The sequence below is a fragment of the Trichosurus vulpecula genome, chromosome 9, assembly GCF_011100635.1.
Source record: "Trichosurus vulpecula isolate mTriVul1 chromosome 9, mTriVul1.pri, whole genome shotgun sequence".
Lineage (NCBI taxonomy): Eukaryota > Metazoa > Chordata > Mammalia > Diprotodontia > Phalangeridae > Trichosurus > Trichosurus vulpecula.
In genome coordinates this window covers 156,744,476-156,766,110 of record NC_050581.1, presented here as the reverse complement: position 1 = coordinate 156,766,110, position 21,635 = coordinate 156,744,476, and the positions used below count along the sequence as shown (strand labels likewise).

General features: G+C 38.0%; 1 protein-coding gene across 2 annotated transcripts in view; it reads left to right on the top strand.

The window, feature by feature from the left end:
• GRM7 (glutamate metabotropic receptor 7) overlaps positions 1-21,635 on the top strand; it is a 1,033,386-nt gene that overhangs the window by 717,569 nt on the left and 294,182 nt on the right. The window lies entirely within an intron of this gene.

Genomic DNA, 21,635 nt, shown 5'->3' with positions numbered 1-21,635 from the left:
ATAGTCTCTTTGTACTCTATTCTCATCACACTATGCATGGACTACTGGGTTCAGTTTGGAGTTGTCACATTTTAGGAAGAATGTTGATAACCTGTGGCTCATCTATGGACAACCTTGGGATCATTCTGTTATAGGATCAGTTGAAGGAATTGTTGATGTTTAGTCTGGAGTGGAGACATGAGGCTGACTTTAGGACATAGGTCAAGGACTGTTTTCTGGAACAGAAATTAGATCTAGAAGACAGAACTGGGAAGGAAGAGTAGAAACTGCAAAGAAGCAAACAGGATCGATAACAGGAAAGGTTTCTTAGTAATTAGAGCTTTATCAAAAGTGGAATCCACTGTGTTAGTAGGTAATGGGTTCTTTCTCAACAGGGAACTTAAAGCAGTGGCCTGATGGCCACTTGGCAAGTGTATTCATGTGAGACATTCTTTTCCTTGTACAGGTTTTCTGGGGTAGCTACTGAAATCCTTGGAATTAAGAAATATGGTGAAATGTTCCAAAAAGATAACATTAAAAGAACTAGATTTACCTCCCCCCCCACCCAATTCATAGACATATATCTAACAAGTCTCAGTGATTTGCTTTTAAATAGCTTTTAGAACCAGATCTTTGACTTTGAGTAACTTGTGCCTGGTTGAAACAATAATTAGAAATATTTTCCACTATAATAAAGGCAATCTTTAAAGTTGATTCATTTTTGTTAGGTTAAAGGCAAACATGCCCAAAGTCCACGATGACAGAAAAGTAAATAAACCCAGCCTTCTGCCCAATGATATCTTATAAAAGCAACATTGCCATTTTAGATACATTGAATTTTATGTATCCTGAATCATGTTGGTCATAAAGTAGGATGTAGAGATTCAAGCCCTCAGCTGGATGCTTAGATTTCCTTATTTTTTTTCTTTCAAAACATCTTCCAGTAATCAATGATATATTACTGCAGTCTTCTAACAGGAATGTCTGGGTGATTAATAGTATTTATAATTATCAATATGGTTCCACAAACATGTACATTAAATAGGGCCAGATTCCCATAAATTCTAGTTTGCAACATAGACAATCAAGCATATCACTTCATGTTTATTAATCTGTTATGCGTTCTTCAGGGAAATGGCTGAATTCTATTACTGTCTTTACTCCAGGCTTAGGCATATTTTAAGAGGAAAAAAAATCACAATAGAAATAAGGGAAACTAGTGAACTCCACTATTGTACTAAAGAATTTCACATCCCCTTCTCCCCACAAAGATAGAAGTCCACTGTGTTCCTGCTCTAAGTGATTTTTTTTTTACTGCATTTTCCTTTACATTATAATAAAACCTGTAAGAGCCCATGATTCAAGAATTTAGAACTGGAGAGCTACCAGGAACACTGTTGTGTAGTAGATAAAATGCTTGACTTTGAGTAAAAAAAAAAAAACTGCTTTCCAATCCTAGACTTGGGGTCAGGAAGACCTAGGTTCAAATTCTGGTTCAGATACATATGAACTATATGACCCTGAGAAAATCATTTACCCCCTTTATACCTCAGTTTCCTCATCTATAGAATGAGGGGGTAGGTGAAGAGGGAGCTGGACTTGATGATCTAAAAGGTTCTGTCTAGCTCTAAATAAAAAACCCAGTGTGTTAGGAATTGGATTAAAATGTAATTAGAAGATGTTTAACAAAATGAATATAAGAAAGATAATGGTAATTTGTGGTTTTCTAAGTTAACATGTGGCCACAAAGATCTATTCTATTTCAATTTGACACACTGTTTTGGAGTACTGTTCTAGCTCTGATCCCAAAAGGGAATTTGGCCATACAACTATGACACATATAACTTCCAGAACTACCCACACAGCTCCCATTTGCACTGCCAGGCTAGGGCCAAAAAGCATAGCTGCTCCATCGTCCCCCATGGTTCTATGGGTGGCCCTGAGTTGTCTTTCAAATGCTATACCTCATAAGAGTTGACTGGTGTATGTCCCCTGTGGTTATCACTTTGGTAGCCACCAGACTTGACTTCTTTTTAGAAAGGGATATTTATGGTAGTTGTAAATTCAGAATGGCTGGCATAAAACATTCCGCCAAAAATCTGTGGCATACTTACCCAGAAAATATGCTGAGTCCTGGGGAAAGTGGGTTCAAGCTTAGAGAGCCTAGGTTGCAGAGAGGTAACTCACAAACCCTGGGAGTACCTTGCACTGAAATCCTCAAGATGTTATCCTTAGGTATAGTATAGTTTTGTTTTTTTTTTTTTTTCCTGATTTGGGGTTTGTTTTTTGTTTTGTTTTGTTTTGTTTTTCTAATGGGATTCTTTTAGAGTCTTGAATCTACCTTTCCTTACTCCATTTAATCTGTCCTTAGCCACCAAATCAAGACACTGTTGCCAGCCATTGCTGTCCTGGTGAAGTGAGGAAAGGGCAAGTCCACTTATCCTCCTAAATTCACACAGTCCTCCTCTGGTTGGGGGAGCAGGAAAAGCAGGCAGAAAATGGAGGCCAAATCTGAGTTGCTCTTCCCTCTTTCTCACCAAACCCATTTCTTTTCCACAGTAATTTTGTTCCTCCACAGCTTGAATCTCCTAGTTTTTTAGCCAATGCAAACAGAAGTTGCGTCATATATAACTGATATGTTTTTTCATTGATTAAGCCTTGTCCATGTGCAGTTCATAATCTACTTAATTGATTCAATTGAGGTGTGTTCTCACCTTCAAAGAGCTTTGATTTCAGTTCAGTGGGGTATCTGGGCTAAGCACCACTCTTACAGAATCATAGATTTAGAGCTGGAAGGCACCGATGAGGCCATCATGTCCAATTCCTTCATTTTACTGTTGAGGAAAATGAGACCCAGAGAGTTTATGTGACTTGCCAGCATTACTCTATTTGTGTCTAAGACAGGATTTGGACCCAGTTTTTTCAGGCTCCCAGAACACCAATACAGTGTCACAATAGCATCTTTCACTACACAGTACTGTCCCTCCTTCCCAAACCATTTCAAAAAGTTTCTTCATAGGAACTTTGTGTTAAGCTCATTGAACCATAATTACCAGATCTTATTTCAGTTTTATCCTGAAGGATAAGTAATACAGAAGGGATGATTTGTTGGGAGTATGACTAATTAAAATTCATAGTGTGATTTGTATTTCCTTTCAATAACTTATGCTGGAGTATATATAACTTGATTTCTGTTATTCTCATTCCCCTAGAGGAACATTTACTACAGCTTTGTAATCAGCTCTGCAACTTAAGCAAATTGTGTGTACTATGATATCTATCAATGCTTGAACTAATCCATCTGTTTGAAAAATACTATATGTACACCCTTTGAAAGAATCTGCAGAGAGCATTGAATGGCATGAAAACCAGATATAAACTCCTAAGACAAGCCCTACTCTCAAAGAGTTTATATTCTATTGGGGAGACAACATGCACTGACACTCACAAACACACACACACACACACACACACACACACACACACACACACAATATATGTGGAAAGTAAGTGCAAGGTAATTTTGTGAGGCCATGGCGTGATGACTATGGTGATTAGGAAAAAAACTTCCTGTAAAAGGTCACCTGAGCTTTGAAAAAAAAAAAAAAAAACAACAACAACCTAGGAATTCTAAGAGTTAGGACTGAGAAAGGAATGCATTTGAGGTTCTTCCACAAATTAACTGTGTGGTTTTGGGCAAATCACTCCCTATCTCTTGGCTTCATTTGGGGTGTGTGTGTGTGTGTGTGTGTGTGTGTGTGTGTGTGTGTTTTAATCTTTAAAACATAAAGATTGTACTAGAGGATTCATCAGGCCCTTCTTATCACTAAGATAACATATGGGACCTTCTGGAGCTTAAAGGAACCCTCGAGGCTGTATACTCCAAGCTCCTCATTTTATAAATGAAGAAACTGAGGCAGAACCCAAAGTCACTCTAGTAGTTGGCCCTGGAGGTGAGATTTGAACCCAGGCACTCTGACTCCAGAAACAGTGCTTGTTCTGCTATTCAGTGGTGCTTCTGTATGACTACATGAGATTGTCTATACTGGCCAGGCTTGTCATTACCCATTTGGGGCCTATAAGGATTGACAATGAGCACCCTACTTAATGTAGGGAATTCACCTTAATACTCTGTCCCATAATGTACTGTGTAATTGCCACATTCTTGTATGGAATATTTCTATCCACCTCTGAGATTGTATAGCAAGAGCTCATGATGGAGAGTTTAAGGTACTCTTACTCCTGCTGTCACTTCAGGACCAAATTACATTTCTGTTCTTTGTAGCTAGTTGTGTGAGAGCCTGACATTCCCAGAGCTGAAATAAGTATGGCATATCTGTGAGTTCTATTCATTCTTTTAGTTCCCTGGGATACCAATTATATGTCTAAGTTATAGTGTCAATTCAACAAATATTTATCAATGGCCTAATATGAAAAAAAGGTCATTGTGCAATGTAGGTATAGAGTTTAGAATGAGATATGGCCCTTGTCCCCATGGAACTTACACTCTTCTAGGCAGATGAGACACGAATATGAACATAAAAATCTGTAATGCAAGGTATGATAATTGAATACAGAGATCTGCAAAGTACTCTGGGATTTCAGACTGTCAGAAGACCTGGCAAGCCTCCAATGGATAGAATTTATTTACTGCGAAGGTTGGGTCTGTGCTTGCTTTATTTTTTAGATTTATTTGGTAGCTTTTTTACAAACAGATCCTGAAAAGCCTGAGTCCTGGGAGAAAAAAGCAACAGTTGCACATATTTATAAATGTGGCTTGTATCCTTTGAAGTAGGCTCCAGCTGATGTTATCACAATTGAACAGCTAATTTCCCCATTGTTAAAAATAAAAATGGCTCATATTAGTTTGTAGTGCCACTGATTTAGCAGTCCCATTTGACTGATTGTGGCGCCCAGCTAGCAATCTTTTTGCTGTTCAGAAAATGGTGTGAAGAGAAGTGGGAAGTGATGAATCCTCCATCCTGGCTCCTTTGTCTCGTGTCTATGGAGTTCTCCCACCATTTGCCCTCCGACTCTCTTCTCCAGATCTGTATGACTTCAAGCATCTTCAACAATTACTGGAGGGAACAAATGCAGGGGAAATCTTTTAATGGCTTTGCATGATATTCATCTAAAATTTGATGGAGAGAAAACTGTAACAAGCTAGGGAGGTGAGGGACAGGGTTTAGAGACAGAAGATGTAATCTAGAAATGTAAAGAAACCCACACTTCTCATAAGGAGCAAATATGATCATGATTTAGTGTGTGGTAATATTATAATGGAGATTTCAAGATAGCAGTAGGAAAAAGAGGGTCTTTACCATGAAAGGAATTATGATCCCTCACATTTGAAAACATGCGTTCAAAGCCAGTGGTAGCATATTGCTTAGTTAAGTGACTCCTTGAAACTGCTTTGGGGTAGTTGAGGTTTTCATGAGGTGGACAGCTAGAGAGAGTGGCAAATATTACACTGCTTGATTTGTAGACATGTTCTGGCTTTAATGTTTAATGTAAATGTCAGTAGATTATTTGAGTTCCAAATGGCAGCTTATAGGAGACAGTCAAGACTGTAGAGAACCTTGCAGTGCCTGGCACACAGTAGGAGCATAACAAATGATGAATGAATGAATGAAGAACATACTTCAGTTCCTCTACTCCAGGAGAAAAGGGCCTGCTAGAGCCCCAGCATTCCTTCCTTATCTGATTACTGTTATTGTGGTAGAGATGAATGCCACTGTCATTTTAACTTGTTGACTATAATAAGAGGAAGTCAAAATTGAAAAGTGATTGATTTGTGTAATAGTTGCTAAATTGCAATGTCATGGTAGTGCTTAGGCACATGTATTATAAAGCTTTGCAAATTCTGGCTCTCTTCATTGCATTAGGTAAAGCCACTCACCTAAGTCCATTTTCCTTTGTTTTTGAGTCAAGCATTTGAAGATTAGGACCTTTTATGGAAACTCTTTTTTCTCCCCCATCTTCTTCTGAATCCTTTTGTTCCACACATCTTCAAGACTGCGAAGGACAAGGGAAACAGCTGATAGCTGCTTTATTTAAAAAGGCAAATGTTTTCTTAAAGAAAGGAAATCTGAAGGCTAGACAGCCAAGGTGGAATTCAAACTCTGGTCTTGCTGAACTTACATTAAATATTCTGTTCATTATTACAAGCTATATCTCACCAGAATAAAGTTTATTAATAAAAAGCAAATTCATTTAAGTGAAAAATCTCAAATCAGTACCACTGAATTATATGTACACGTGTTTATACACATATATGTATAGTATATGTAGTATAGTATAGTATACTATATATATATGTATAGTATATAGTATAGTGTATGTAGAGTGCTGGGGCTGGAATCGAGAAGACTCATCTTCATGAGTTCAAATCTGTCCTCAGAAACTTATTAGCTGAGTGACCCTGGGCAAGTCACTTGACCTTGTTTATCTCAGTGTCCTCATGTATAAAATGAGGTGGAGAAAGGAATGGTGAACTACTCTAGTATCTTTGTCAAGAAAACAACAAATGGGGTCACAAAGAGTCAGATATGACTGACAAACAACTAAACAACATAAACAATGCATGTGTATCCACAGATATGAGGTATATCACTTGTATGTATATGAGATACATCTCGTATAATACTATGATTACAGAGAGCTACAGATTACCATGGGATTTGGGGTATATGTGAACCCCTATTTATATACATACGTGTACATATACATATATGTACATATTAACCTATGTGTAATACTATTTTTTTTAATATTACCAAAAGTCAGATCAGATAGAAACAAATTTTTAAAACTTGCTATGCCTTCCATTATTTAAGCTTCCATTAGACTGTGGGAAAGTCACTTACCCTTTGAGTCATAGTTTCCTCATTCATCAAATGATGTATTTAAATGGCCTAAATACTAACAGATCACTTTAAAATTTGAAATTCTATTATATTTTTGGAGGGGAGAAGGCAAAGCAATTGGGGTTAAGTGACTTGCCCAAGGTCATACACCTAGTAAGTGTATCAAGTGTCTGAGGCCAGATTTCAACTCAGACCATCCTGACTCCAGGGCTGGTGCTCTACTTGCTGCTCCACCTAGATGCCCCCTAAAATTCTATGGTTTTAATGAAGACCTGCTCTAGGCAAAAAAATTATGAAATTGTTTCCCAGCCTCCCACTCCTTTTCAGTCTCCCTTCAAATGCTCAAGTGCCCTTGTGCTGCTTCCTAGTTGCCCAGAGCATCTTACTTGGTCCTGTTTCACCTGTGGCACTGAGCACTGCTAGGATATTTTGCTTTTCAGTGAATCACAGGTACTTTTGGGTGCACAGGGAAACAGAGGACCAAACATCACACTTGCTCACAAAATTCTTGTAGTTTCATTGGAGAAAACTATGAACTGGAAATAGGTCATAATTAATTCCATTGAAAACAACAATAATTAACATTAACAAATTAACAATAATTGCATTTTTAATAAAAAAGTATTGTTGCCAAAATACTTTATCTAAGTTGTTTCCTTTGATTTTCTCAACATTGTGAGCTAAGCATTGCAGGTATAATCATTCCCATTTTACTGATAAGTAGACCTAAAGATAGAGAAATTAAGTGGTTTGCCAAAGCTTATGCAAGCTAGTAAGCATCCATGGGAAGAACTGAACCTAGGTCTTCCTGACTCCAAGGCAATTATGGGATAAATGTCCAAGTAATGATATAGACAGAGGCTATAGGAGTTTCAAGGAGGAAGAGTTCACCAATGGGCTGGTATTTTCACAGGAAGCTTCAAAAAGAAGGTGAGGTCTGGAGGGATGATCAGGTTTCTCAAAGTCGAATAAGAATAGGAATGGCATCCAAGGTAGGGAGGACTTCAGGAACAATGGTTTCAAATCAGGTTAACAGCTTTAGTAAAAATGACTGCGTGTCTTTGTGCTAATGGAGTAATCCCTGTCATATCACGGAGATGGGTATTTATTCCACCTCAAACTGATCCTGCATTGGTAGATCCATAATTATAGGCATAGAAAGTCATATTTGAAGGGATCTCAGAGAACGTTTAGTTCATACCACCTAGGTGGTGCAATGGATTAAATGCTAGGCTTGGAGTCAGCAGAATCAGGAAGACCTGAGTTAATATTTGGTCTCAGAAATTTCCTGGCTTTATAACCTTAGGAAAGTCATTTAACTTTTATATTAGGTTTTCTCAATTGTAATATAGAGATAATAATAGGGTCATTGTAGGGATTAAATGAGATAATATTTGTAAAGTGCTTAACATGGTACCTAGCACAGAGTAGGTTCTTAATCAATATTTATATCCTTTCATTGATACTCCACTTTATATATATGGGAAGGTTATCTTTTGCTAAATCTTTACTATCATTCTTTTTACTGTCATTTACTATCATTCCTATCTCATGTTTTGTTTGTTTGTTTGTTTGGTTTTTTGGAGAAAAGTGCTTTGTAAGTCCTAAAGTGCTTATATAAAGGTGGGCTATTTATTATTGCTCTAACAATTGTTGTCTCCTTCACATCCATAGAGTAAGTACTTTTCACAAGTGTATATTGAGCATCTACAATATTAAGTGTAAGCTACAGTGACCATTACTGACTAACCAAGAGGAAAACATGTGCTTTGAATTGAAAGTAAACAGTTTTATTACTGATTTGAATGAAGAAGGCCTGCTTAGCAAATTTATGAATGATGCCAACCTGGGAGCCATAATACATGTTGGATGACAGAATCGTGATTCCAGAGGTACCCAACAGAATGAAATAATTGGCTGTGTGCACTCTTAAAAAGGATAAACAAAATGGCAAAAATGGTCTGGGACCTCTGCCTCATGAAAAATCAAAGAAATCAATGGAAATATTTGGCCTGGAGAAGAAATTATTTGAGGACATGATTGGCTGGCAATACTTTGGAGGCACATGGTATGGATAGAGAAATAGACTTTTCTCTTGCTCTGAATTGCAGTACTAGGACCACTGAGGTCACATAACAGCAAAGAGCCTTCTAATAACTAGATCTATCCAAGAATGGGAGAAAAAAAAAGGTTCCTCTTTCCCTATGGGAAGAAAGCAAAAAAAAAAGATTGGATGGCCATTGTTTAGGCATCCTGTAGAAGGGATTCTTGTATATGGGATATGGTTAAACTAGATTATCTTTAAAGTCCCTTTCAACTAGAGTTTCTAAAATTCTAAAATTTCAGTTGTATATTACTGTTTCATGTGGCTACTTTGTGAGTATGCAGTATGGCAGTTGGATGACCAACTATTAGGGATGTTGTAGAGTTATTCATGGTTCTGCAAGGGTTAGATCTGATGACCATTGAGATTATTCCAACTCTAATAGTCTGTGAAGTAAATAGGCTACATAATCCATGTTTGATTTGAAGGGGATGGAGATTAGCATTTGTATACTGCCTACTATGTGCCAGGTATTGTGCTAAAGACTTTTTTTAATACTCTCATTCTTTCCTCACAAGAACCTGGGAGGTAGCCACTATATTTTCTCCATTCTACAATTGAGGAAACTGAGTCAAATTGAGCTTAAGTGACTTGACTGTGGTCATATAGTTAGTATTTGTGGCTGCATTTGACCTCAAGGATTTGCTGTCTCTACCCTCAGCCCTAAATCCAGTCACCAGCTGCCTCTTTGAAATGCTAAATATCCCATTCCTAGATGCAATAGATGAAAGTGTTGGTCATAGAATTACTGTAGTCAATCCAAAAGTTAAAAAGGAAAAAAAAAATTCCTGGAATTCAGTGGTATAGAGTGAAAGGGTCACACAAGCATTATCCTCATTCTTTTCCTCCAAGGTTTTGGAACCATGTGTTTGGCATTATTTACCTGAGAGGGAAGAGTGCTTTGAGAATCCAATGAGAGTAATTTGGATTTTTGAGACTGAGAAGGACACAAAACATAAAGTTATTATTTGGCTTAGCTTCCTACTCCTTCCTGAATGTAATGTAAATAGCACAGATTAGGTGCCATGGGCAAAGGACTGACTTCAGGACTTGTAGGAAAGAATCATTTGTTATATATAATCCTTTGCAACCCAATACATAAAACTTTGTTCCAATGAGTCATTCTTAGGGACCTGGAAATAGTTCTGTTTTGTTGAATGCTTCCTTGTATAGCATATTTGTCTGTGATACTTAAAATAACAATAATAATATTACTAACAATGTTAGCCTAATCACATGATAGTTATATCAGTATAGCTCATCTACTACTTTTAGGAAAAAATATATCAAAACAGTATAGTATCCAGACAGACAGACAAATAGATAGTTGCTAGATGCAATCTGATCTATAAATGAAAGCTTTGGGAGGAGTTCGGTACCTCCAACCCTCCAATCAGAGTGGGGAGGAGGCTGAAGGGGGAGGGGGAGCACATGGGGCCAATGAAGACTTGAGTTAACCTCATGGTGGGGAAGTTAGAAGTAATGAGCTCTTCCTGGGAGTGGCATCTTATTCTTTGGAGTTGAAACCAGACAGGGCAGCAGAATGCTGACTGATGTGGACTGATCTAGTGAGAAACATCGATTGATAGTAGAAGATAGTGCCATAGCTAGATCTCTATCTTCAGAGGAAACTATGAAGACCTCTGTGAACTGATGCAGAGTAAATTGTGCAGAACTAGGCAAACAATTTGTACAATGACAGTAACATTATAGAGGAAAATAATTTTAAAAGAATTTGTAACTCTGATCTGTGCAATGATAAACCACAAGTCTGGAAAAATGAAGATGAACCATACTACTGACTTCTTGCCAGAGAGGTTAAAGACTTAAAATGGCATGGCCAATGTGGGAATTGTTTTTCTGGGCTATATATATTCATGATGAGTGTTTTATTTTTGTTATTATTGTAGTTGTAAAATTGGAAGGTAGAAGTAGAAGGGAAGGATATAACAAATGCCTGTAAAATACATAATTTAAAAGATATTGATATGTTTATACACATGTGTATGTGTGCAAATATATACCCTTTTACTGTGATGGACACAAAGGAAAATTGTGTTTATTATGTGCATATTTTAAATTGGATTCCAAACAGTCTATTTATATTCTTTAAATCTCTTCATTGCAGACCTTTCCCATGAGATGCTAATTTTCTTCTATCTTTTAGTCCATTCATGTATCAGCCAATTAAAAAGTAAAATCACATACAAATATATTCAGTGTGCTTCAATACATATCAATTTCTAATCTAGAAATGAAGTTATTCCTGTGCCTTTTTGATATAGTCTCTTCATTTATCTAGTCTCTCTTGTCCTCATCATTGATCCCTACCACTTCTCCTCTTACAGAGCAATTAAGGGCATCAAAACAAATGACTTCATAATTACAAAGAGCAGGATTCCTGAAGTTGAAATGTGAACTTGCTACCCTTGTTTATTTCACTTCATCCTTTAAATATAGTAATTTCCCTTTATCCATGTGAACAAACCCTCACACAGGCAGTTCCTTTCAGTAACCATTAATCTGCAGACAATGCTTCCCAAGCCCAGGGGAGGACCATTTGTCAAATCATTGACCTGCTGAAAAACCATATGCTACTGCCTTAGCCTTTGAGAGAACACTAAACTTTTAAGCAGTAGGCCAAAAACCAGATTAAAGTGTCGCTTTCTTGCTGAGGTTATGTTGTGATTTAATACTTGTTTGAGGTATTAAAATGGTGGTGACCAGAACATAATAGTTCCTCCAGCTCTGAATTATTGAAATATTTTTAATGGAAGAAATATCTGGGGCATCATTATCTAGGATAGAAAGATCTGGGATCATTAATATACAACCCAAAGCCAATGACAATATAAATCATTTAAGTGGACAAATGAAATTCTGGCTTGCTGACATATCAATATTTTGGGAGTGTCTTTTTAAAATTCATTCAAAACATCAGGGGCTGAAAACCCAACATTGAGATCCACAAAATTTTCTAACTCTAATTCTTATTTTCTCATCTTTTGGATATTTTCCCATTTCCTCCAGGAACTGGCCCTGTCAACCATTCTTTCCTAGTTTTTAATCTTTCTTCCATCACTGGCTTCTCCCCAGCTACCTACAAACATGGAAGATTTTGTTCATTCTGAAAAAAATAATTTACTTAACACCAGCATCTCCTGAAGCTACTAAGGAAAAAAAAAAACCACCACCACCAACAGGCTAGACTCATCTTTGTCCTCTTGTTTTGACCTCTCAAATTCCTATAACCCAATGGAAACTCTCATTTATTGCTAAATTTAGTGATCTTTTCTCAGTCCTTATCTTAATTTCTCTGTATAACTTCTGACACTTTTGAGCACTCTTTCCTTCTGCATATTATTTTCTTTATGAACTTTCTGGCCATCCTTCTTTTCTGATTCTTCTCACATTAGTCTGACTGATCCTTCTTAATCTCTAATGCTGGATAATCATCCTGCTCTTGTCCCCACAAATGAGAATATCCCAAGAGTCTGTCCTGGGGCCTCTACTCTTCTTTCCCTATATTCTCTCTTGGGGAACTCATTAGGTTCAACTATTATCTATATCTGGATGGCTCCTAAATCCCATATAGAGCCCTCATCTAACTACTAAGTTTTTGACTCATATTTCCAACTACCTCCTGGAACATCTCTACCCACATGTCTCATTAACATCTCAAACTAAATATGCCTAAAACTAAACATTTTCTTTCTTAATTTACCTGTTACATTTCTACCAGCACTGTCTAAATCAGCCAGTTTTTCAACATAAGATTCAGTGTCAACTTTTAAGGCTCAATCACACCCTGTATCCATTCAGTTGACAAATCTGTGATTCTTGTTCCTTGGCATCATTTGTCCCCATCCTCTTCTCTTTATTCATACCTCAACAATCCTAGTTCAGGTCATCATAACCCCTCACTTGGACTTCTGTAATGGACTCTTTATGGGTCTCCTTGCCTCTAAACTCTCTCTTTTCCCATTTATTGTATGCTTGGGGTAGGGTTCAAGACTTAATAAAAGGAAGGTATTTATTATAGTTGGGAAGGCTTAGGATTATGTACGGCTGAGTAGTTGATTGAAATATGTGTTGCCTAAATTCTTATTGGTAAGGGGTGGCTGTTGGATATAATTGTAGGTTTGATGTGTTTTCTGGGAAACTGGTAATTTGACCCAAACAATATAAAGTATTGTTACTGGGAACTGTAGAAAGATTTTAAGGCATGAATTTATCATTTTATTTCATCTAATTAGAGTAATATGGACCACCTAAGAGAATGAGACAGTATTTAATAAGTAACATAAATCAGTTTCTTTGTAAATGACCAGTGTTTGTGGCCTTCAGATGGCTTCTGAACATATTGCAAAGAAAGAAAAAAAAAAACACCACCACTGAACACATGGAAGGTTGATAATCAAAAACAAACTTTTATTAAAAAAGAAATCGGAGGGGGCGGAGCCAAGATGGCAGCTGGTAAGCACGGACTAGAGTGAGCTCCGTACCCAAGTCCCTCCAAAAACCTATAAAAATGGCTCTGAACCAATTCTAGAACGGCAGAACCCACAGAACAGCAGAAGGAAGCAGGGCTCCAGCCCAGGACAGCCTGGATGGTCTCTGGGTGAGGTCTATTCCACATGGAGCTGGGAGCTGGGAGCTGGGAACAGAGTCGAGCAGAGCCCAGCCTGAGCGGCGTGGACGATCCAGACCAGAAGCCGGGCGGAAGGGGCCCTAGCGCCCTGAATATGTGAGCTGCGGCAGTTACCAGACCCCTCGACCCACAAACACCAAAGACTGCGGAGAAGGTTAGTGGGAAAAGCTGCGGGAGTGGAAGGAGTTCGCGGTTCGGCTTCCAGCCCCGGGGGCAGCGGAGGTGCGGCAGCTACAGCTGTTGTTACTTCCGGCTCCAGGCCCACCTGGTGGGAGGAATTAAGTGGCGGATCAGAGCAGGAGTGCAACAGCCTGCTGAAGATCTAAGTCCAGTCTGGACTGGGGGTCCTTGGGGAAGGAGGAGTTCGGCTCTGACAGAGCTGGCACCTCCCCCCCAAACGTAGAACATAGAACTCGTTAGTCTACAAGCAGTCATACCCCACTGAAAAACTCAAGGGTCAAGTTAGTTGGTTGGGAATATGGCCAGGCAGCGAAAACGCGCCCAGATTCAGTCTCAGACTTTGGATTCTTTCTTTGGTGACAAAGAAGACCAAAACATACAGCCTAAAGAAGACAACGAAGTCATAGAGCCTACAACAAAAGCCTCCAAGAAAAACATGAACTGGCCCCAGGCCATAGAAGAACTCAAAAAGGATTTGGAAAAGCAACTTAGAGAAGTAGAGGAAAAATTGGGAAGAGAAATGAGAAGGATGCGAGAAAACCATGAAAAACAAGTCAATGACTTGCTAAAGGAGACCCAAAAAAATACTGAAAAATACACTGAAGAAAACAACACCTTAAAAAACAGACTAACTCAAATGGCAAAAGAGCTCCAAAAAGCCAATGAGGAGAAGAATGCCTTGAAAGGCAGAATTAGCCAAATGGAAAAGTAGGTCCAAAAGACCACTGAAGAAAATACTACTTTAAAAATTAGATTGGAGCAAGTAGAAGCTAGTGACTTGATGAGAAATCAGGATATTATAAAACAGAACCAGAGGAATGAAAAAATGGAAGACAATGTGAAATATCTCCTTGGAAAAACCACTGACCTGGAAAATAGATCCAGGAGAGATAATTTAAAAATTATTGGACTACCTGAAAGCCATGATCAAAAAAAGAGCCTAGATGCCATCTTTCAAGAAATTATCAAGGAGAACTGCCCTGATATTCTAGAGCCACAGGGCAAAATAGAAATTGAAAGAATCCATCAATCGCCTCCTCAAATAGATCCCAAAAAGAAATCTCCTAGGAATATTGTTGCCAAATTCCAGAGCTCCCAGATCAAGGAGAAAATATTGCAAGCAGCCAGAAAGAAACAATTTGAGTATTGTGGAAACCCAATCAGAATAACCCAAGATCTGGCAGCTTCTACATTAAGAGATCGAAGGGCTTGGAATGCGATATTCCGGAGGTCAATGGAGCTAGGATTAAAACCTAGAATCACCTACCCAGCAAAACTGAGTATCATGTTCCAAGGCAAAATATGGAGTTTCAATAAAATAGAGGACTTTCAAGCTTTCTCAGTGAAAAGACCAGAACTGAATAGAAAATTTGACTTTCAAACACAAGAATCAAGAGAAGCATGAAAAGGTAATCAAGAAACGGAAATTGCAAGGGACTTACTAAAGTTGAACTGTTTTGTTTACATTCCTACATGGAAAGATGATGAGTATGATTCATGAGACCTCAGTATTAGGGTAGTTGAAGGGAATATGCATATATATATATATATATATATATATGTATATATATATATATATGTTTATGTATATATATAAGTGAATGTGTATGTATGTATGTATCTATGTGTATATGTATGTATGTGTATGTATGTGTATATATATATATGTGTTTATATATATACATATATATATATATATATATGTATATATATATGTAAAAGAGAGAGAGCAGACACAGGGTGAGTTGAAGATGAAGGGAAGATATCTAAAAGAAATAAAATGAAATTAAGGGATGAGAGAGTAACATACTGAGAGAGGGAGATAGGGAGAGATAGAATGGGGTGGATTATCTCGCATAAAGGTGGCAAGAGGAAGCAGTTCTATGGGAGGAGGGGAGAGGGCAGGTGAGGGGGGAATGAGTGAACCTTGCTCTCATCAGATTTGGCCTGAGGGGGAATACCATACATACTCAGTTGGGTATCTTACCCCACAGGAAAGAAGAGGGAGGAAGATAAAAAAAAAAAATAAAAGGCGGGGGGATGATGGAGGGGAGGGCAGATGGGGGTGGAGGTAATCAAAAGAAACACTCTGGAAAGGGGACAGGGTCATGGGAGAAAATTCAATAAAGCGGGATGGGTTGGGAAGGAGCAAAATGTAGTTAGCCTTTCACAACACGAGTATTGTGGAAGGGTTATACATAATAATACATGTGTGGCCTAGGTTGAATTGCTCAACTTCTTAGGGAGGGTGGGTGGGAAGGGAAGAGGGAAGAGAATTTGGAACTCAAAGTTTTAAAATCAGATGTTCAAAAACAAAAAAACTTTTTGTATGCAACTAAAAAATAAGATACACAGGCAATGGGGCATAGAAATTTATCTTGCCCTACAAGAAAGGAAGGGAAAAGGGGATGAGAGGGGAGGGGGGTGATAGAGGGGAGGGCTGACTGGGGAACAGGGCAACCAGAATATAAGCCATCTTGGAGTGGGGGGGAGGGTAGAAATGGGGAGAAAATTTGTAATTCAAAATGTTGTGAAAATCAATGCTGAAAACCAAATATGTTAAATAAATAAATTGCATTTAAAAACATCAACCCAAGCAAAATACAACTGGGAAGGCAAGTCTGTTGCTTTTATTGGGTTAATTTTTGTATCTCATTACTGATTTGAATGATCACAATAAAAGACTTTTTATTAGTAAAGATAAAAAAAAAAGAAATCGATTTAAAAAATTGTCATATACTCTAACCCTTACTTAAATCATGGATGTCATTTATTACAAACCCAGGAAATGGTAAACTTTCACCTGCTTGAAGACATCCAGTGTTGTTAAAACATATCCCACTCAACATTAGACTTTCCATACTTTTACTACTCCAAGGGAGTAGAGATGTGAAATGGTGCATAGAGAACTTGACTTAAGGTGCCAAAGGTGTTGGTTCAAATTATGCATACCTTCTGGGTAACTCTGGACAAGTGCTTTAACTTCCCATTGCCCCAGGCAATTTTCTAAGATCTACAGTTCCTAAAGTCTGGACACATAGGCAAAAATGTTTATTTTCAAGAAATCAATGAGATTTTCAACAACATTTTATTTAATTGGAATATTTACAAATAACATCTTCAATATGATTTCCATCATCTATGATGCAAACGTTGATGCGCTTTGCAAGATTCATGTGAACTCAATGCAATAACTCCACATCTCCGTCAATTTTAGCACATTCACTCTTTATGTGTTCAATCAAGTTTGTTGCATCTGTGATTTTCATTGAGTACACCTTCTCCTTTATCATACCGCAGAAAAAGAAGTCAAGGGGGCTAAGGTCTGTTAATATTCCAAATATTTCAAAATATGCATTTTTGTGTCCAGACTTTAGGGACACCCGGTATAAATTGAATAGTATTCCTTAGTCTCTACTGATAGAAATGCCTTTTGTACAGGGAAATTTTTGTGCCAATGAAATCACAGATCTGGAGTAAAAGAAAAAAAAGTATTAGATTATCTTCATATTGAACCCAAATCAGCCTCTCTATAACTTCTATACATTGGTACTGCTTCTGCCCACTGAGACCAAATAGAATAAATTTAAGAGAGGTCTTGGAGTCAGGAGGGCTGGGGTTCAAACCCTACTTCAGATACTTAAATGTCTTATGACCCTTCCTTTTCCTCAGGTATCTCATTTGAAAAATTGGGACTGTGTAGGTGGACTAGAGAGTTTCTAAGGTTCCTTCTGTCTATAAATCTATAACCCTATAGTCCCTCTTGCATAGGTTATTGTTGTTGAGTCATTTTAGTCCTGTCTGACTCTTCTTGAACCAATTGGAATTTTCTTAGCAAAGATACTGGAGCTCCAAATCATTTTACAGATGAGGCAAACAGGATTAGGTGACTTGCCCAGGGTCACACAGGCATTAAGTGTCTGAGGCCAGATTTGAACTCAGACAGCTAAATCTTCTTCCCTTCAGGTCCAATGCTATACACAGAACCACCCAGCTGCTCCCTTGCAAAAGACAGGTCTTCAAATATTTGAAAACAACTAGCATTTTACCATTGTCTTCTCTTTTTCCACTTAAATGGTTTACTATCTCTAGTTTATCCTTGTATGGTATGGCTTCTAGTCTTACCATCTGGATGATCCCCTATACGCCATATAAGTTCATGAAGAAGAAACTGTTAGCTGAGAGTTTTCCAGAGTTGTCTACAATAGTAAATAGAAAAAATTGTGACACTCACAGTTTTTTTCTCCCTCCCTTCCTCCTTTCTTTCTTTTTCTTTCTTTCTTTCTTTCTTTCTTTCTTTCTTTCTTTCTTTCTTTCTTTCTTTCTTTCTTTCTTTCTTCCTTCCTTCCTTCCTTCCATCTTTCTTTCTTTCTTTTTTCTTTCTTCTTTCTTTCTTTCTTTCTTTCTTTCTTTCTTTCTTTCTTTCTTTCTTTCTTCTATTTTCCTTCCTTCCTTCCTTCCTTCCTTCCTTCCTTCCTTCCTTCCTTCCTTCCTTTCTTCCTTCTTTCCTTTCTTTCTTTCTTTCTTTCTTTCCTTCTTTCTTTCTTTCTTTCTTTCTTTCCTTTTCTAAAGAGTGACATCAAGTTGTGATGGAAGGATCACAAACTGTTAGTCAATATCCAAGTTCAAGGTACAACTTTAAACAACTTGATTCATGCTTGATAAGGTCAAAGAGCTTAACTGTGAGCCTCAATTTCTTCATCTGTAAAATGGGGGTAGGAATACCTAGTTATACTTTTCTTATGTAGTTTCTTCTGTTCAAAGAATGTTGTAGATTGTAAAGTGTTATATGAATGTTGGCTATCATTGTTTAAAAGGATCATAGATGTAGGATCTTGAAAGATGTGTTGAGGTCCCCTAGCAAAATTGTTCATTTCATTTGGTGAGAAAGTAAGGACTAGAGACTTTAATGTCTTGCTTAAAATAAAACCAATAATGCCTGGCAGAGTTGGAATGTATAATCAGGTCTTTCGATTCCAAATCCAGCAGTCTTTCTATTATACCACAGTTTTCAAACAGTCTTGACAATTATGTCCTCCAATCGTTACATTTTGTCCATAGGATTAAAGGTTGGAAAGCTATGATGGAAAACTTGGAAGAGCTGGAAAGGATCTTTGAGGCTATTTAGTCCAACCTCCCTTATTTTGCAAATAACGAAATTTAGGCACAAAGAGTTTAAATGACTGGCTCAATGTCGCACAGTTAATATGTATCTGATTTGAACTCAGGTTTTCCAGACTCCATGTCAGGTGCCCTGTCCACTATGTCATGCTTCATTCTTGAGCTCACAAAAGCTTGGTTTTTCAAGTCAAATGCCAACCTATTCATAGACATCACCCTCTTCTGCTTACAATACACATCTCCTAAGACTAGGAGAACACAAACAATAAACTCAGAAGGCTCCTCAGAAACAGACTCCCATGGAATGAATTAAATTGAGGGGGAGGGAAGGTAAAAAGGGGTGCATGAGGCTACAGAACTTGATAGGAGAGAAGGAGATTAGTGGAGGAAGGGGTGGGTTCAATACATCCAGATCATGCTGTTTTCCTCAGCTCCTTGCCCACATATGAGATGCTTAGAGCTTGATTCTTACAGAGAATGACACACTAGAGTTACAGAACTGCTGAGTTATTGATGCTAGGGCTTCTGTAGTCATCTGAAAAGTGAAAAGACCCATCAGTCTCTGACTTTGGTGTGCAACAGGCTCCAAAGATGGAAGCAAACACAGCAGCCTCCTTTCTCACAAGAGGAGAGGGAATAGCTTCAAGGTTGAGAAATGTGCTTGAGTAGACAGACACTCAAGTAATTTTTCTCTCCTTCCCCTGAAACCATAAAAATGTTTAATGTCTTCCCTGCTATCTGAGAATGTCCTTAGGATCACAGCTCCCAGAGAGTCACTGACTTAGTGGGATTTTTTTTGATAGTCTGGATTATGGAAATACCATACTCCTAAGAGTATTTTGAGATACAAATTATTAGACTGTACCTATCAGTTTATATGATAATCTCAAGCATGATGAAGTAGAGCCAAGATGAGTTTTATGATCAGATATTCTCTTCCCTTCTGCCCCTTTACCTAACCTTCCATGAGAAGCTCTTAGGGAAGACTAGGCAGTGATATACCTATTGTGAATGGCTTAGGGACCCCAGCCCTCCAGGGGGTAGGATTTCAGAGCAAAGTGGAGGGAGGGAGATGGTTTAAAGATGAAGAATAACCTATGCTTTTTCTCTCTGTCACAGATTTGCTAGATTTCTCACCGTAGCTTTTCTGAGTTTGTATTTATAGGGCTGTCAAGGGCTTCGAAAAGCAGAGATCACAAATGCTCAGTCATTTCTACAGTTGCACTTAGTAAGATAATCAGAGACTAGTTTTACTTTTAGGAGGAATAATGCCTACATGTGATTTGTTCAGTAATGCTGGGAAGCTTCCTCATCCCACCAACCTCAAAGTAAACAACTTTTCCTCTAGGTGGCTAATGCCTGAGACTGATGCATGAGGGATTTAATTCTGTTTTGGCCTGCGGCTTTGTCTTTTGTTAAAATGCAACTGCCCCTGCGAAAGGTAACATTCAAACCTCACCTATCTCTTCTATTGCTATTCATACTTTTCTTAGATCCTTTTCTGGGAGAAAATTTTACTAGGAAGAATAGGATAGGAGACGTGAGGACAAGAAGCGCTAGAAGGAGAAGGAAACTAGAGAAAGTGGGAAGACCAGAAGGTCCAAAGTAATGTTTCACCAATTTCCCAATTTTGTTTGGAGGCCAGCTTGGCTTATATCGCCATTCAACTCATTTCATCTTCTGTGTCCTAAGCCAAGCCTAGTGATGTGGCAATAAACTCCAATAGCTTCCTATTACCTTTAAGATCAAATATAAACTTCCAAAGCCTTTCACAACCTGGGCCTGACCTAAATTTCCAGGCTTGTTATATGATACTCTCACACTCTGCTTTCTAGACAGACTAATCTTCTGGTTCTTCCTAACAGGTCCCGTGACTGGAATGCATTCTTACTTCCCTCGGGCCCCTTAAGATTCCTTGTTTCCTTCAATTTTCAGCTTGAGCATCCCCTTGCACATGACTCCTCTCCTCACCCCCCATGACATTTCCTTTTCTTTTTTTTTTTTTGCATATCATGCATATATTCATATGTTTCCATGTTGTCTTCCTGAGTAGAATATCAGCTCTGTGAGGGTGGGCCCTATTTCATTGCTCTGTTTAGTCTCTTCAGTGCTTAACATAGTGTGGGGGAACAGAGTAGGTGTTTAATGAATGTTTGTCGATATATTAGCCAGCAGGAAGATGAAAAAGGACATGGCCTCCTCTAATATGGGATATGTGGCAAAGAAAAATTTATTTAGTTCTTTAGACTTTCCTAAGCTGTATTCAAAGTGTTATCCGGAACCTTTTCATGTTTGAATGAGGGAGAAAAAAATGAAAAGAAATTCAAATACCAGGAGATTCAAATGTAAATCCACAGAAGGAGTATCTAATCATTTTGAAGGATTGGGAGATACTTAAGAAAGTTCAAAAGCCTCAGATTAGTTTAATAAAGGAACCAGTCCAGGCTTTCATGGAAAGTCTTTTGCCTCTCTTCAATTTTTGTCTTTTTTTTTTCAGAGACTATGGACAAAAGAGTAGTATATTTTTTTTTCTTATGAAGTTATTTCATATAGTTCTCCTCTTGGCAGGCTGCCAAGAGCCCTTTGTGTCATTGCGTAGGAAGCTAATGGTACCAATTATTAATTCATATTCACAAACACAATTCATACCAAAGCGTGTAGCTTCAAACTAAAAATCCTCAACACGTTTGTTTTTCCTCGACTATCAACTAGGGAGGTGACAGAAGGACTAACT